A 16,225-nucleotide genomic window follows, 5' to 3' on the forward strand; every position below is an offset into this window, starting at 1 on the left:
ATTAGGGTTAGAATGAGGGTTTCTTGACATCTTAATATAGTTAAAATCATCCTGCTTTGTACAAGTTATACATAACTAAGTAACATAGAATATTCAGTGAAAAGATTTCCAAACCAATAATTTCAGTGGCACACATTTTTAGGAGTAAAATAATTTTATGTAATCATATATTTTATGTTGGGTGTATTTAGCATCTTTAGATTAGATGTTCATTAGAAGATATTTATATGTGTGTATGTGTGTGTCTGGTTGTGTGTGCATGCACACAGTCATGTGTCTAAATACTGTGAGATATCTCAGCAACCAGCTTTGAATACTTTGGGATGTGAGACATTTGTTTAATAATGTTTACTAAATTTTGCAGTAGCATGATCAACCATTCTGAGATTAAAGCAGAAAAATAAGATAACTATTATTTCACAGAGATATACCATACACCTTAGTTATTTTAAATCTTTGTGACTGCAAATGTAATTATATTAGTGTCTTTAGCTCTATTAAACCTGACCTTATTGTTTATAGAGCATAATTATAATGTATAAATAACAAAGAATTTTTTAATGTTACATATTCCTTTTGTATGCAGAACAGAAAAGCATTTCTGAGCCATAGATTTACTAAGAATCGCAAGATATTATATTGTTAAAGGAAGCAGAATTGATGTCTGGTCATGTTTATTATAACCTACCACTTTATTATTTAGAACATTAGTGTCACCACAGCAGATATTTTATTAGAAAGATGATTTGTCATTTAGAAGACACCCATATGTAATGTCTAGTAAAGTATGAATATGCTTGGACTTTTCTTTCGGATAAAACTTTAAAAATAAATTAGAATTATCAGTTGGCTAGGAACGGCTATTTTCAAAGCAAAGAATTCTAGAATTGCCTTAGTCAGGAATGAGCAGGTTAGGGTCAAGATAAATCCTCAGATACAGCTTGACAGCTTACCACAATAAATGTTAGAAAGTGCTCCAAGAGCAAAAGAAGAGAGTAACTTACACCCTGAGGAAGTTGGGAAAGAAATGCAGAAGGAGTGACATTTGAACTGTCTTAAAGATGATGATTGATTTCTCCAAGAGTGAAGATTATTCTAGCAGAGGAAAAGAATGCAAAGGCATCATGGATGTGTGTTGGGCAGGAAGAAGTTGACCTCTGAGGAAACCAAGTAGAAAGCGGTTTAACATGTCAAAGCAAGAGAAGACAATGTCCAGCATTCCAGCATTGTTAAAAAAGGAGGAGCCACATTTAAAAATCACACTTATTTGTGACATTGAAAGTGGGAAATGATAGAAAATATAGAGTGGATGATGCTTCCAAAGGTTTAGTGTAGGAGATGGAAAATTGATTCATTAGCTGGAAGGTAGAAGTACCTTAAGGTCAGTTTTGGGGCAAAAAATAATGACAACATATGTTAAACATTGTTATAAGTTTCAAGGACAGTGAAAACAACAGTTGCTAAGAGTCTGTACAGAGGGAAAAACTTACTGAGGAAAACAGTTTTATGAGACTTACTTGAAATATAAACTTGTAACAAGAAAAAAAACCTTTTGTCTGATACTCTGATATTGAGATTGTATGATTGTACGTATTTATTATACTTCTTTTTAAAAGTGGAAAATTTCTTTAAAATGCTAAGATTCCCTATAACTACTTACTGTCCTCTACCCAATTCTGGCTATTGTAATTTTTACCAAACAGCCCATCAATACTCATGATAACTCAGAGGCAAGCAGAAAAAATATTTATTATACTAAATATGTTTCCTTTACTGTGGTTGGGGAAAATATGTTTTTAAAATATAAGTAAAATGCTTAACCTAAGAAGGTTAAATAACTACTATACATTATCTAATATATTTACTTATTTCCAAGTGCCTATCTTTTCCCCTGCTTCAATACCATATGCTCTCAACTGCAATACACACGTATATACACACGCAAGTACAATATATATATAAACTCATATATAAACAATATATAAACTCATATACATAAACTATAAACTCATATATATAAACAATATATATAAACTCATATATATATAAACAATATATATAAACTCATTTATATGTATAAACGCATATATATATAAACAATATATATAAACTCATTTATATGTATAAACTCATTTAATGATTGCTTTTCTACTATCCTTAAAGACTGAGTAGGTGGTGCAGGTAAATGATGAAATTATGTTACTTTTCTGCTTCAGGTTAGATTTGGCTCTTGGTTCAGAGACAGTCTAGGAAAATAGTTGTCACTACTTAATGAGAAATCAGGCACATTTTGTCTCCATCCATGTTCATTTCTGTACCTTGTTTTGTTCTCCATGTATCTGGAAAATGTGAAATAAAAAAAGGATTTGTCCTGAATGCATTCATATGTTAATCTCACTATAATTGCTAGAGGTGGATTGAGTTCTAAATGGGTTCAAGAAAGAATGTGAAACATTGAATTTAAATTGCTAAGGAATTATTTGCTCTGTGGCATTCTATGTCAGTAAAAGTATAAATCTTCTTGATCTAAGACTTAGTGCAAAATTTCAAGCCCACTCAACAAAAGTGCTACCATTACCAAGAGACATTTCCATTTGAAGAGATTTTGTTTTCCATTGTCACTAATGGAAAACAAAAATAAATATTTTTCCCATTTATCATACTATTATAAATACACTTCCCTGAAAACACACAAATAAAAGATAATATAGTAAAATGCTGTAAATTCCATTAGTCTTCAACATGTAAAGATGTACCCTTTATTTAATCATGTACATGGTTCTCTTATAATGGATCCACCTGCTCAAAAACTATGGACAGCAGTAAACTTCCAAAAATATCTGGATAATTTATACACTGTTCTGGAACTGCACCTGAGAATTAGCCTAATTATCAAAATGAGAAAGTTCCTGTAACTAAAATTGCAAAGCTATGGCATTGGCAGATGATCCTGTTCAAGAGATGAGAAGGGAATTCTCAGAAATGATGTTTAAAGGCAGTGAATGGTGAAAAAATAGTTTCCTATTTGTAGTCCCTTGAGTTAAATCCACAAACTAATATTATAACCATAAATCAAAGGCATAACAAATAAAGATATAGACTTAAAACACTTGAAATTACACTTTCCTTCACTAAACTGACAAAGATTGAAAATAAACCTAACATCTGTTGGCACTGGTGCAAGAAAATTGATTCATATATAATACCCTGGGGAGTATCCATTGATAAAAATAATCGAGCAATTTTGCAATGCTTAATCAGGAAAAGTGTTCAAATCCTTTCAACCTAGTAAATGTACACAAGGTTATATTTTAGGTTGTTTGTTAAGATATTAATTATAATTTAGAAAAATAATAATATGATTTCCTAGTACAGGAAAAAGATTGGTCAAATAAATTAGTAGACATATCACAACAGAACATTTCAGTCTTCAAAACATATGTTTCAAGGAATATTTAATAATATTGAAAAATATTCACAGTATAATGCTAAATTAAAAAGCATGACACAAAACAATGTATTAATTCTTAATAATATATTTGTGTGTTGGTGTGTGTGTGTGTGTTTGTGTATGTATTTATTAGTAGTGCAACCTTAAATGAAGGACAGGAAATACTCTACTGCATTAATAGTGCTTTATTTCCAGATTATTGTAATATTGTGAATTTTATTTTGTTATACTTTTCTATAATTTTAAAATTCTTAATAAACATATATAATTGTTATATTCTGAGGAAAATAAATAGTAATTTAAATAACAGAATTTTGATTGAGTAGAATTATGTGTCCAAAATATCTAAATAGTTCTCTCAATACTCTTATTTTTGTCTCTGTGCCAGTGTGCTATTTATTAGTAAAGTATCACCCAAATTTATTTCACATGATCTAGTGGCTAATAGCGTATTTTCTAGGGTAATATAACTTCTATTTTTATCCTCTCTCAAAAGCTCTTCAATTTACATCCATGATGAATTTAGGATATCCATATCAACATAAAGTGCTCTCTCTTTTCCACTATATCTCATTCTGCTTCCTCTGAATGAGATATACCCATTCATTTTCATAGGATGTCCATCATAGCAATTTTTCAAGACATTTTTGAAACCTTTACTTGATCCTTTAGGTCAAGTTTTTAGGCCCCAGTAGTTCATTATAATGACTGTGTGCATGGCTCAGAAACACTGGGAGTTATTTCTTCTTCTGGATGTTTATTTCTGAAAATGAGTGGGCACCTTATTGATTTTGTTCTCTCTGTGGAATCATACATGTTTTTTAGAGTATCTAATTTTGTAATCTTGTTGAACATTTTTTTACCTGTATCTGAAAATATAGTTTTAAATCCTCTCCAACAGATTGGTGAATCTAATCCCAAACAAAATGTATACATTTGCTTTATTTATTCATTCATTTATCTGTACAAAACAGAATTTTATCGAGAATGTATCATATGTCTGCCATGCAATGTCTGCCATCTATTAGGAGTACAAATAAAAGACAGTCTGTGGTCTAATAAACAGCTCATGCTGCCTCTAGAGATTGACAGGAAAACAATGGCAATAAGTCTATGCCAGAGTTGGGCCCCAGGTTCTATAGATGTCAGAGAAGAAGCTGAAGACAGGTGTCACATTAATTTTCTAGAGCTGCCGTAACAAATATCACAAACCGGATGGCTTAAACAACAGAAATTCATTATCTCACAGTTCTGGAGCCTAGAAGCCCCAAATTAAGGTGAATCACTGTTGGCTCCTTTTGAGGGCTGTGAGAAAAGTATGGCTCTGGGACTCTTTCCTTGGCTTGTAGATAGCCATCTTCTCCTTGTGCCTATTCCCATCACCTTCCTTCTGTGGACCTCTGTCTTTTCACAAGGCCTTCTTTTTAGAAAGACATCAATCACATTGAAGCATACTCCAGTACGACTTCATCTTAACTAATTATATCTGCAGCAACTCCTTTTCAAATAAGGTCACACTCTGAGGTACTGAGGGTTAGGACTCAACAAATGAATGTTGGGAGGAACACCACTCAACCTATAACAGGAATTGGAGGGAAATTCTTCTATGAAGTTAATCCTTGAGTTTAGTTCAAAATGATAAGGAAAGTAATTCAGGAAAGATGAGCAGGCAGACAGTTCAGGAGAAGAAATAGGAAAATACGAATGTGCAAAGGCATGGGACATAAGGTGCCTGTATGGGTGTGGTCCCAGAGGAGAACGATGTCATGCAGAGGCTTGTAAGTCCAGCTCAGCAGTATGTGATTGATAGTGAAGGTAGCAGAGAGCCAGTGAAGAATTGTATACATATTCAGAGTGGAATTTTAGAAACAATTACGCTGGTAGCACTGTGGTTTCTTTTGATTAAATTCTGTCCACTGACAGGACCCCATTATCTGAGCATGCTTTTTTCATTCTATTCTCTTAATTCATTCAACTCTTGTTGCCTTTCATCATCTTCTAAATAATTTAATTCAGTAACAATTACACTTGATTTCAGGAAGAAATGAATAAATTTCATTTATGGCACTTATTGCAACATGAATCAGGATAAGTATTTAAAGATTCAGGATATTGTAAACTGTTTTTTGAAATTGTACTTTGATCCCATATCATAGACTAACAGTAAAAAAAATTCAAAATGGTAACAAAATCATTCCGTTTTTAAATGAGCTTCTGATTCTTCCATTTCAAGCATTCATGAACCTTTCATTTAACAATTGTTAAATCTGTGAATGCATTCACACATGCCTTTAACTTCCTTGCAGAAGGATTCTTAAATTAATTCTTGTATTTTAACTCTTCTTTCAGCCTGAAGGTGACATTAAGCAGGCTTGTATATTTCATGAATCTCTTAAAAATCTTTCTAATATTAAAGTAACTGCCTAAATTTATACCCAAAGCACCTTAGTTTATTAAAAGATTATCACAACAAAACCCTGGTTATTTAGTTGAGTCTCAAAATTGTAGCATTTGTTCTGAGTATCCCGAAGGCACAAGTACAACCATCATCAGCATTATTAAAATACTAATAAACTTAGAAGACATCAGAAGTTATCTATAATTATGATTGAAGAATGCGTATAAAACAACATGAAATATCATTTTAAAATGCTTTCTCTACATTGTTTCTATCAGACAGAAAAGATGGGTCTCTTATCAGGTGTTGTGAAGGGCACCAAATTAACATTGTGTCTTACCACCAAAGGCAAGGAGTCTCTGGGATGAGACAACTACATAGAAGATGATTTCCTACTAGTGCTTACTAAAGCTCCTACTCAAATCTCTAGAAGAGGGTATGGAGTAAAATGCTCCACATAAAGCGGAAATTTTAACAAAATAAATTTTGACCATCAGTATATCCAAAGTTTTATTAAATAAAGTATTTGATTAAAACACATTGAAAAGTATTATACTCTGGCTGCTTAGTAGACCATGCCAAACCATTGATCTTTGTCTTGATAACTGACTCATCATTAAGAACATAAATCTTGTACTACAGTATGAAAATTTCTCAGGAGATCTTAAGGTGTAAGAACATCATCTGAGTAATATATTCAAGAATCAGGTAAATGATTAGACTGAGGGTCCTTCCAAACTTGAGAGTCTGTGAATAAAATAGCTTCTATCTGACTACTTCTGCTCCACTCTTTTATTCTGTGTATTTTTATTCTTTCATTCTGGGTCAGGCCTTCAGATATTATTCCAGAAACTAATCACTTTAGGTTATGACCTTATGAAAGTGAGATTTTTGAGAGTATCCTAATGTTTAGAAATGTGTTTCTTCATGTGGCTCTTGGGTCAGGTTTACAACTTGCCTGGAAGCCAAACTCTTCAAGAAACATAGGCGGAATAGTTTATGACTGACTTAGAACTTGTCTCTGAACTTCGGCTAATTTTAACCTGATGTGGTAATTTTCTTTCAACTGTCCTTACATGTGTATTTGCATATTTGAATAAATTAGTAGACAAAAATTTCAAGAGAGAATGTGTAGAAAGAGAAAAACAAAATTACTATGGTGTAGTTTTTCATCCAGGTGATATGATGAGGACAGATTTTGAGTGAGTTTGTACATGCAACTACTTAGTACAACCCTTTTCTCAAGGAATTGCTTCTAGCTTGATCCTATAATCCACAAGTTGATGTTCTTTAGTGTTACAATGACTATAATAATGGTGAAGAGTAGAAGACAGACCAGGAAAGCAGTGTTATGTACAAGTATGGAACAGAAGATTTTAAAAAGAAGACAAATTTAAGCTTCAATAAGTGCTCCAAACTCAAATTCTGTGGATTTTGTTTAACAATGCACACTATGACTAGAAGACAATGACCTAAATAAATTAAAGAGTGAAACAGAATATTCTATCAACCAAAAAGTTCCAATCCACAGGTTTCTGTAACATCATCTACTGTGATGTTTTAAGATTTACAAATTATAATTACAAGCAAAAATCATTCAACATTATTTTTTAAAATATCAGTTTTACCATAGATTGGTAGGGTTGACATAGATGAAGAAAATGGATGAAAGATATTCAGTTTTGGGAGTAGTATAAGCTAGAGCATAGAATAGGGAAAGTGTCTTCATGGAAGTAGAAGGTAGAAAAACGAAAAAGTTCATGCCTGTAATCCCAGCACTTTGGGAGGCCGAGGTGGGCAGATCACGAGGTCAGGAGATCAAGACCATCTTGGCCAACATAGTGAAACCCCTTCTCTATTAAAATACAAAAATTAGCCGGGCGTGGTGGCATGTGCCTGTAGTCCCACCTACTTGGGAGGTTGAGGCAGGGGAGTCACTTGAACTTGGGAGGTAGAGGTTGAGCTTGAACCTGGGAGGTGAGCTGAGATCATGCCACTGCACTCCAGCCTGGTGACAGAGCAAGACTCTGTCTCAAAAAATAATAATAATAATAAATAATAAATAATAACTGAAAAGTTAGGTTAAAGAGAACTTGAATGTCAAGCTAAAGAATCTTGTAGAGCAGCCTTTCATAAAATGGGTAATTCAGAATACTAATGAGGAAAGGTTGGTTAATGAGTAAAAAAATACAGTTAGAGCGAAGGAGCAAGTTCTAGTGTTCAGTAGCACAGCAGGGAAACTCTTATTTAGCAAGAATGTATTGTATATTTCAAAATATTTAGAAGATTCAGAATGTTACTCACATAAAGAATCGATAAATGTTTGAGGTTATACATATCCCAATTACTCTGATTTGATTGTTACACATTGTACACTTGTGTTACAATATTGCATGTACCCCATAAATATGTACAACCATATGTATCATTAAATTTTTAATTAAAAAGGTGTCTAGAAAACACTGGTTTGAACAAAGATAAATGCAGTTTTTAAATTTATCACAAGACCTCTGCCTTAGTTCATTTGTGCTGCTATAACACAATACTGAGTAATTTATAAGCAGTGGAAATGTATTTCTCACAGTTCTGGAGATTAGGAGTCCAAGATCAAGGTGCCAGCAAGTTCATAGTCTGCTGAGGGCCCAGTCTCCCCTTCCAAGATGATGTCTTATTGCTGCATCCACTGGATGGAACTGTTGCTGTGTCTTCACATGGCAAAGGAACAGAAGAGCAACAGAGCCTAAAATGGTTTCCTTTAGCCCTTTTGTAAGGCATTAATGCATTCATGAGGGCGGGGTCTTCATGACTTAGTCCCTTCTCAGAAGACCCCACCTCTTGATACTACCACATGGGGATTAAGTTTTAGCATTAATTTTGAAGGAGACACAGTCAAACCATAGCAATTTCCATGAGTCCTTAATATGCTAATGCATATGGGATTATGATCTCCTCTCAGCTTATGTCTAAGAGGAAGATGTAACCCAGGAGCATGGTCTGGGAAACACTATTGTTGAAAATGTAGACTCAGTGAAGCTTTTAAACTGGGGAATGGATGTGCATTTAAGAGATTAATTAATATCTTAAATGTATGTGTCAATATGTAAAAAGGATAAAACTCTAATATTTGCTTTTATAGCAATTATAATATGCAATTATGGATTTATTTAAATAACTTTTTATTTGATGTTCATCTCTCTTACTATCCAATAAATTCAATAAAGCAGGCACCATAGCTTTTTAACTCACTGGTATTATTCAACATATAAACCAGTACCTAACATATAGTAGACAATTAATAAGTATTTATTAAATGTCTAGAAATAGTGTACTTTTGTACAGTATTTTCATTGGCATTACTACTAGAAGATGGCAAGGGTCTGAATTAGATTGACAGAATGGTAAAGAAAGGAAAAGAAAGACAAAATATTTAATATAGAAGGAAAAAAGGAAAGAAGGAAAAGCAAAAGGGGACTGCAAAGTACAGAATTAAGATAATTAAAGTATAAGTAAACAAAGCAAGAAATTATGAAGGAAAGCACAATGTCTAGTAAGGAGGAGTAGGAGCTTAGTAAATATGTCCAAGTTCTGCTTTTGACAAGTGGAGTTTTGTTTAAATTTGGCATCTCATTAAGCAGTTAGAGGCAAAATCAGGGATGATGGTCTATAGTAAGAATCATTCATAGAAAGAAGCTCTTTGAAGTCAGGCGATGAAAATTCCTGGGAAGACCATGTAGAGAAAGAACAGAAGCATGGCTCTTCTTAAAGGAACTAATTTGCCTTAAGTAGAACGTAGAAATATGTAATAAGCTCCTTCTTGATAACAGTCACTATACTTTTCTTCTTGATTTCATGTTTTAATTGCTGATATGATACATCAGCATTAAAGACCATAAGGAGATTTGTCCCAAGAACATTCCACTGATCTTGGTGAAGAAAAACTGGTTTCCCTGTATTGATAGCAAATCAAACCATGTACAAGGATTATAGACTTTCAGATATTGTGATAAGATGAAAACAAACCCATGAAATCTGAGTAGTTTCCAAATGTGATCATTTCAAGAGTCAAAATATCAAATAAGCCTCAGATGCCCCATTTTGGAGTACCAGAATCACCATGTATATTCTCTTGATAAAGGGGTTTCAGAGATGTACTTGAGGGTAGGTAATGATTTTAAAGATGTTCTTGAAGTAGGACATGGAGCGAGCCTGGCAGATTTCCATATCCCTGTGGCACACTTAATGTGGAAAAAGGTTTCTCAGTGAATAAATCAGATACATTTGTCATTTGAAAAATGTAAGACTGTGCCAACTAATGAGGACAGCCAGGATATTTATCACAAGAAATCTTGGAAAGATTGAACTTTCCTTTGTCTCTTTCTCTTTCCAGGTATGGAATATTAGGCAAGGATAACATAAATGAGCATTGATCTAAAATTCTAGAGAATGCATAAGTATTGAAAGTTGAATGTTCTTAATACATATATTGTTGTTATTTCTATCTGCTACAGGCATACTTCTCAAGTGGTTGAAATTATCTTTGGTTTAAATTGTCAATAGGGAAGGATTTGAAGAAGGTAGCAAGATGAGTCTCTCTGTTATTCACCTAGGTTAGGCCATGCTAGCAAGCACTGCTGTTCAAATGCATTTGACTCTGTGGGAGAGTATTGAAAAGGAAGCTATTGACTGCACACTGCAGTTGTAGAAAAAGAAAAATCCCCATTAGATATTCAATTTAAATTGAAAACAATATCATTCAAGAGAGAAGGGAATCCATGCAGCATTGTGGATAAACCAGAAAAGGATGTCCTTATCTTTGATTTTAAGAAATTTACTAGAAGGGCCTTAACAGAAAGAGATGGATACCTGTTTTCTTCTTGCCTTTTTTAATGCCTTTGAAAAACTGAGAATCTAAGAATTCCTCTTTTGGCTGTGTGCAGACATGTGGTAACAGAGGAAACCGGATTGTTACTGACTCAAGTCCAAATACTGGGTATAAAGCAATGTGTCTCTAATGTATACTAGACAGTGGCCATGTTTCAGGAAAATGCAGATGTGTAATTCCATATATTATAGATGTAACATATTTGTGAGTTCTTGTGTATTATGCTCAACTCAGTTTCTGAAACACTTTCTCCATTCTACCATATGGTATGCTCATCCTTTTGACGTTAAAAGATCTGGATAAGCAAATTGTTTCCTTTCCTGCTACTTCCTCATTCTGTTTTGTACCTATAAAGTATTCTTTACATAAGTCATTGTCGTGTGTGTGTGTGTGTGTGTGTGTGTGTGTGTGTGTTAGCACTACCTCTGGTAAATTCATGTCTAAATTCTTATATGCTGATCTATAAATATTGCTATCAAGGTAATGCAGAGTCTGCTAACAGGAAAATCATTGGCTTTAGGGCAAAGATAGTGAGATCCAAGCCTAGGTCTACTAATTATTCTCTGTGTGACCCTATGCACATCACAGATTCACTAAACCTAAATTAGTTTATCATCAAAATGTGGAAAATAATATATGATCTATTTCTCATGAAAACGACAATGTGATAGATTGTAAATTGGTTTGAATTTTTGCAAGTATTGCACAAATAAAAGTAATTAGTCATCTTTTACACCCATATTCATTTGCTTATACAGGTAATATTTTAATATATCTACTTTAAATCATAGACTTGGCAAGTTACCAGAAATACATATTTTTGAACAATCTAGGCATGCTCTCTATCCTCATAAAACTTTCAATCTAGTAAAGATTGATATTGACTGAGTAATTAAAATATGATCAAAGTGAATTACAGCATATGGTAATATAGTCCCAAGAATCATAACCTACCTTGATGAACAGAAAGAAGCCATTCTCCGTTTTTAATTTAAATTTTTTAAAGCAAGGGAAATGTACCTTTGTGTCTTATGCAGAGGCAGCCATAGATCTGAAGGCTCCAGTATAGGAGAGGTCATATAGTCTTAAAAATACAAAGGAAGCTGTAAGTGTAAAGAGCACAGAAAGCAATGAGAAGAGTGGTACCTGGCCAGGTTGTGCAGCGGGGCTGGGTGTGAATCTGGAATGCAAGAGTCAGACAATGAGACCATATCATACTTGGTAGATCATAGGAAAAATTTTGGACTTTGTCTTGAGGACAGAGAGGAATCATTGAAGTATTTACAGCAAAAGAGTGACATAATCATATTTGTGTTTTCAAAAGGTCATCTAGCTACACTGTGGAGTGAGAACAATAGAAAGAGAAACACAGGAATAGATGCAAGAGATGATAATGGTTTCAACTAGGTCAATAGGCAGTTGACATGAAGAAAAACAGGCTGGTTCAGGAAACGTTTAGGATTTAATGTTTAGGATATGGTGACTGTTAAATGTGGAAAGTGAGAGAATTGGAGGAATCAAAACTGATGCCAAGGTTTCTGTCTTGAGAAACAAGGTCAGTGGTACTGCTGTTTGCTGAGATTGGTAATACTGGAGGAGGAGGTTTGGGTAGAACAGTAATTGCTAACACTAAGTAAATGCTTACAACTTGAAGATATAGTTTTCAGTGTTTTGTATCTATTCTAGTATTTTACAGATGAGGAAACTGATAGAGGTAAAATAAGGTGCCCTGGGTCACAGAGCCAGGCAGTTTGCTCCAGAGTCCAAGCTCCTGACAATGGTAATGTGCTACAGACCTCTCAAGAGCACCATGCCAATTATGTGTGTGTGACATACAACTTCTGAGAAATGTGCATCTTTGTAAATTGTTAGATGCCCATGAAACATAAAGTAGAAATGACAAGGAAAGTAAATCTGCGTTAAACATTTAAAAAAATGTGCAGTCATCCCCTTACCATTTAACTTATGATAAATGAAGTGAGAGTTGGGAAAGCTGAATGATATTGGAAAGAAAAAGAGGGTACAATTAGAAGGGTAACAGGCTAGAAGACAAATTCTAACATGGTATCTCTCAGTGTCTGGGTAGAGAAAGTGACACCTGGAAAAACTGAAAGGGAAGAACCAAAGTGGAAGGATAAGTGTCAGAAGAGTTGATGTCAGGGGAGCCAAAGGAAGAGGGTTTTTAAAAGGAAGATTTAGTTCTGTGCCCAGAACTACTTGCTAATATGTCAACTAAGGAAGGATTAAAAGGATAAAAGGAACTAAGATCAAAATTTCCTTTAAACATTGAAATTAACCTCTTGCTTTCCTAATATATCTATTCTTATAACAAAGACTCCACTAACATTGAAATTAATCTCTCACTTTCCTAATGTATCTATTCTTATAATGAAGACTCCACTAAACTAAAAGGAATATGTATATATATATATACACACACACACACATATATATATATTCTCTATCCTTGCAAATATATATATATATATTATATATGTGCAAAAGTGTGTGTGTGTGTGTGTGTGTGTGTGTGTATATATGTATATAGCAAGGATAGAGAAAATATAAAAGGAGACATCAGCAGATAAGGAACTTCAGAAATTTTTAGAATACAAGAAAGAGGATGTCATATATATTCATATAAATGCAATGTATATCTACATTGCATATATATGTGTATGTGTGTGTATACGTATATATATAGTACAAATTACAAAGCACATTATTGGCAACATTATAATAAAGTACCCACAAAGGGATATGAAAATTGATTATATACCACAGACCTTCTTAGAATCTTGGAAATACTGGGTACCAGGCAAGAAATTGAAGAGACTTAGTATTGAAAATAGGAAAACTGACTGAAAGTCTCTATGTACATAGTAACATGGCTACACTCCAGGCAGAAGACCAGAATATTCTCCAGAATATTTTTCTGGAATATCTTTTGACTTACTGCCAGATTACCCTGCAGTAAAACCTATCAAGCCTGCAAAACTTCCAATTAGTTTTTGAGGGTTTCACGCTTCAGTATAGGAGGACAGTCAGGAATCAACAGATATTTGTGGACAACCTTTACCATGAAAGATAAAGAAACAAGCAGAAAGTAGAACTCAAATAACACAGGAAGCAAGGGAAAAAAGAAAGTCTGTAGTTAATATCTTCTGAGAAAACAAAAATGATATGGCACCTTGAGACACAAATAGGATACTATGAAAAAAGATAATTTAAGATGTGCAATGACAGCAACACAGACATCAAGAAATAGCCACGGTGAGTGAGAGACATTGGGCAACAAGAAGCATGAACAATTGATTTATTACTCCTCTGTGGATACAGAAGCAAATGGGTGTGTGCCTTGGGTCAGCTCTACTGCATCATTGTGGGTGGGTTAAAGTGACTACTAGTTATCCAAATAAAAAACCTGGAAATCTTTCAAGACCCTCCCCTCTCTCACAGCCTCTCTTCCACCTGTCATTTAATCTGTCATCAACTTTTAGATTCAGCTTCTTAAATATCTTCCCAATCCATCACTTCTCTTTATCCTTGCTGCCACTACCATAGTCTATGCTATCACCACTTCCCTTTACAACCACAATAATCACAACAAACATTTACTAAGTACCTATTATATATAATATGTTAGATACTTATGAGGGTGCATTTACTGGGTACCTACTATGTGCTAGATGCCAGGTAATGACATGAAAAGCATCAATCCTGCAATCAAGAATTTCAAGTAAGGTTATGTAAAGCAATAGTTACAAAATCTTGCAATTCTGGTTCTCAGAAATGAAAAGAACAGGAGTTTGAAAGATAGAAAGTAATGGAGAAGAAAGGTCGTCTTTTTAAATGTTTTTATTCAGACTTCTACAGATTACCATGTGCAAACAATCATATATAAGTATTTATTCATGAACCTGTCCCTAGAACATCCTTTTATTAATTTCAGAAGTTGAAGAATGAAAAAGGATCATTTTAGTCTGAACATCTAACACCTCTTAAAGCATATTCTACTTGATTGCCTCCAAATATTTTTTTCTTCTACCTTTTATTTAGGTTCATGGGGCAGATGTGCAACTTTGGTTAATGGGTAAATTGTATGTCACGGAATTTTGATATACAGATTATTTCATCACCCAGATGATGAGCATAGTACCCAACAGGTAGTTTTTTGAATCCTCATCCTCCTTCCACCCTCCACCCTCAAGTAGGCCCCAGTGTCTATTGTTCCCTTCTTAGTGGCCATGTTTGCACAGTGTTTAGCTTCCACTTATAAGTGAGAACATGCAATATTTGGTTTTCTCTTCCTGCATTAATTTGCTAGAGAATGATTGTTTCCAAATTTGACTTAACATGAGCAATTTTAAAAACAAAATGCTACATTGTTTTTATAAATGTTACTAATTTCTGTGTAAGCAATAAATTTGTGTTACTAAGTAAAAATACATTAGCAAGTTAAATGCGAGTTTCAAATTCATGTTTATTAAGTTTTAATTCTGTAGCTGGCAAACTGTACTGTGTACTGTAATTTTAAGGATAATTGAAACAAGATCTCCTCAGAGAACTTGCCTGATACATGGGGAAACAACACAAATAATTCGGAAAACAATATGATTAGTGGTCTGGGAACTCAGAGGAAGATGCTACTCATCTTTCCTGGGAAGACATTCACCGAGATAGTGACCTTTTCGTTAAAATAAGTTTTTCAAGCAATTATCAGTAGCTGATGGCGATTAGGAGGAGAGTACCAAATATATTCATTTATTCATTCACGCTTTCATTTGTTTATTCTACAATTATTGTTGAATACATACTATATATCACGTACCAAGATAAATACAAGAATGAACAAAATAATCAGTGCCCTAAAGAGGCCTTACTGTCTAGGAGAAAAATCACATGAAAAACAGTAGATTGAATAAAATGCTGAAGGTTCCATGATACAAGTCTTTGCAAGATTTCACGGCATTTGGTCAGTTTAACCTAGAGGAATAAGATGTGTCAGCAGTGTCACAGTAATTTCTACCATAATTACAAGTTGTTTTATTCCATATTACAAGGTTCATAAAGATAGATCCCCATTTGGAAGTGAATAACCAATCCAATTATAATCTGTAGTTTCAACAGAATAAAAACGCCATGAAAACAGGGTCTCTGTTCAATGCATCACTATCTCCACTAGAGCAGTGCCTAAAACAGCTGTTATGCAGTAAATATCCATTCACTGATGAAATTTGTGGGCTAAAAAGAGTACCTCAAAAACTTTGGGACTGAAACATGAATACTTTTACAGAAATGGGAGAAATGTTTTTTCCAACAAATTCTGGAAGTTTCTGTTCTACACTGTAATTTGTGTAAAAATAGAAAATATATATAGTTCCATGTTTCAAGTGAGGAGGTAAGCATGATAGTAGCATTGAACTGAGACAGGATTGTATTCTAATTCGATTCTGCCATTCCAAAACTGTGTGATGATGGGAAATTTCTTATA

At 33.8% G+C, this 16,225-nt stretch overlaps 1 protein-coding gene across 1 annotated transcript in view; it reads left to right on the top strand.

Moving 5' to 3' along the window:
- Nucleotides 1–16,225, top strand: part of LRRC7 (leucine rich repeat containing 7) — a 597,129-nt gene that overhangs the window by 181,151 nt on the left and 399,753 nt on the right. The gene's annotated exons all lie outside the window — the stretch shown is intronic.

Source organism: Colobus angolensis, unplaced genomic scaffold (genome assembly GCF_000951035.1).
Source record: "Colobus angolensis palliatus isolate OR3802 unplaced genomic scaffold, Cang.pa_1.0 Scaffold158, whole genome shotgun sequence".
Lineage (NCBI taxonomy): Eukaryota > Metazoa > Chordata > Mammalia > Primates > Cercopithecidae > Colobus > Colobus angolensis.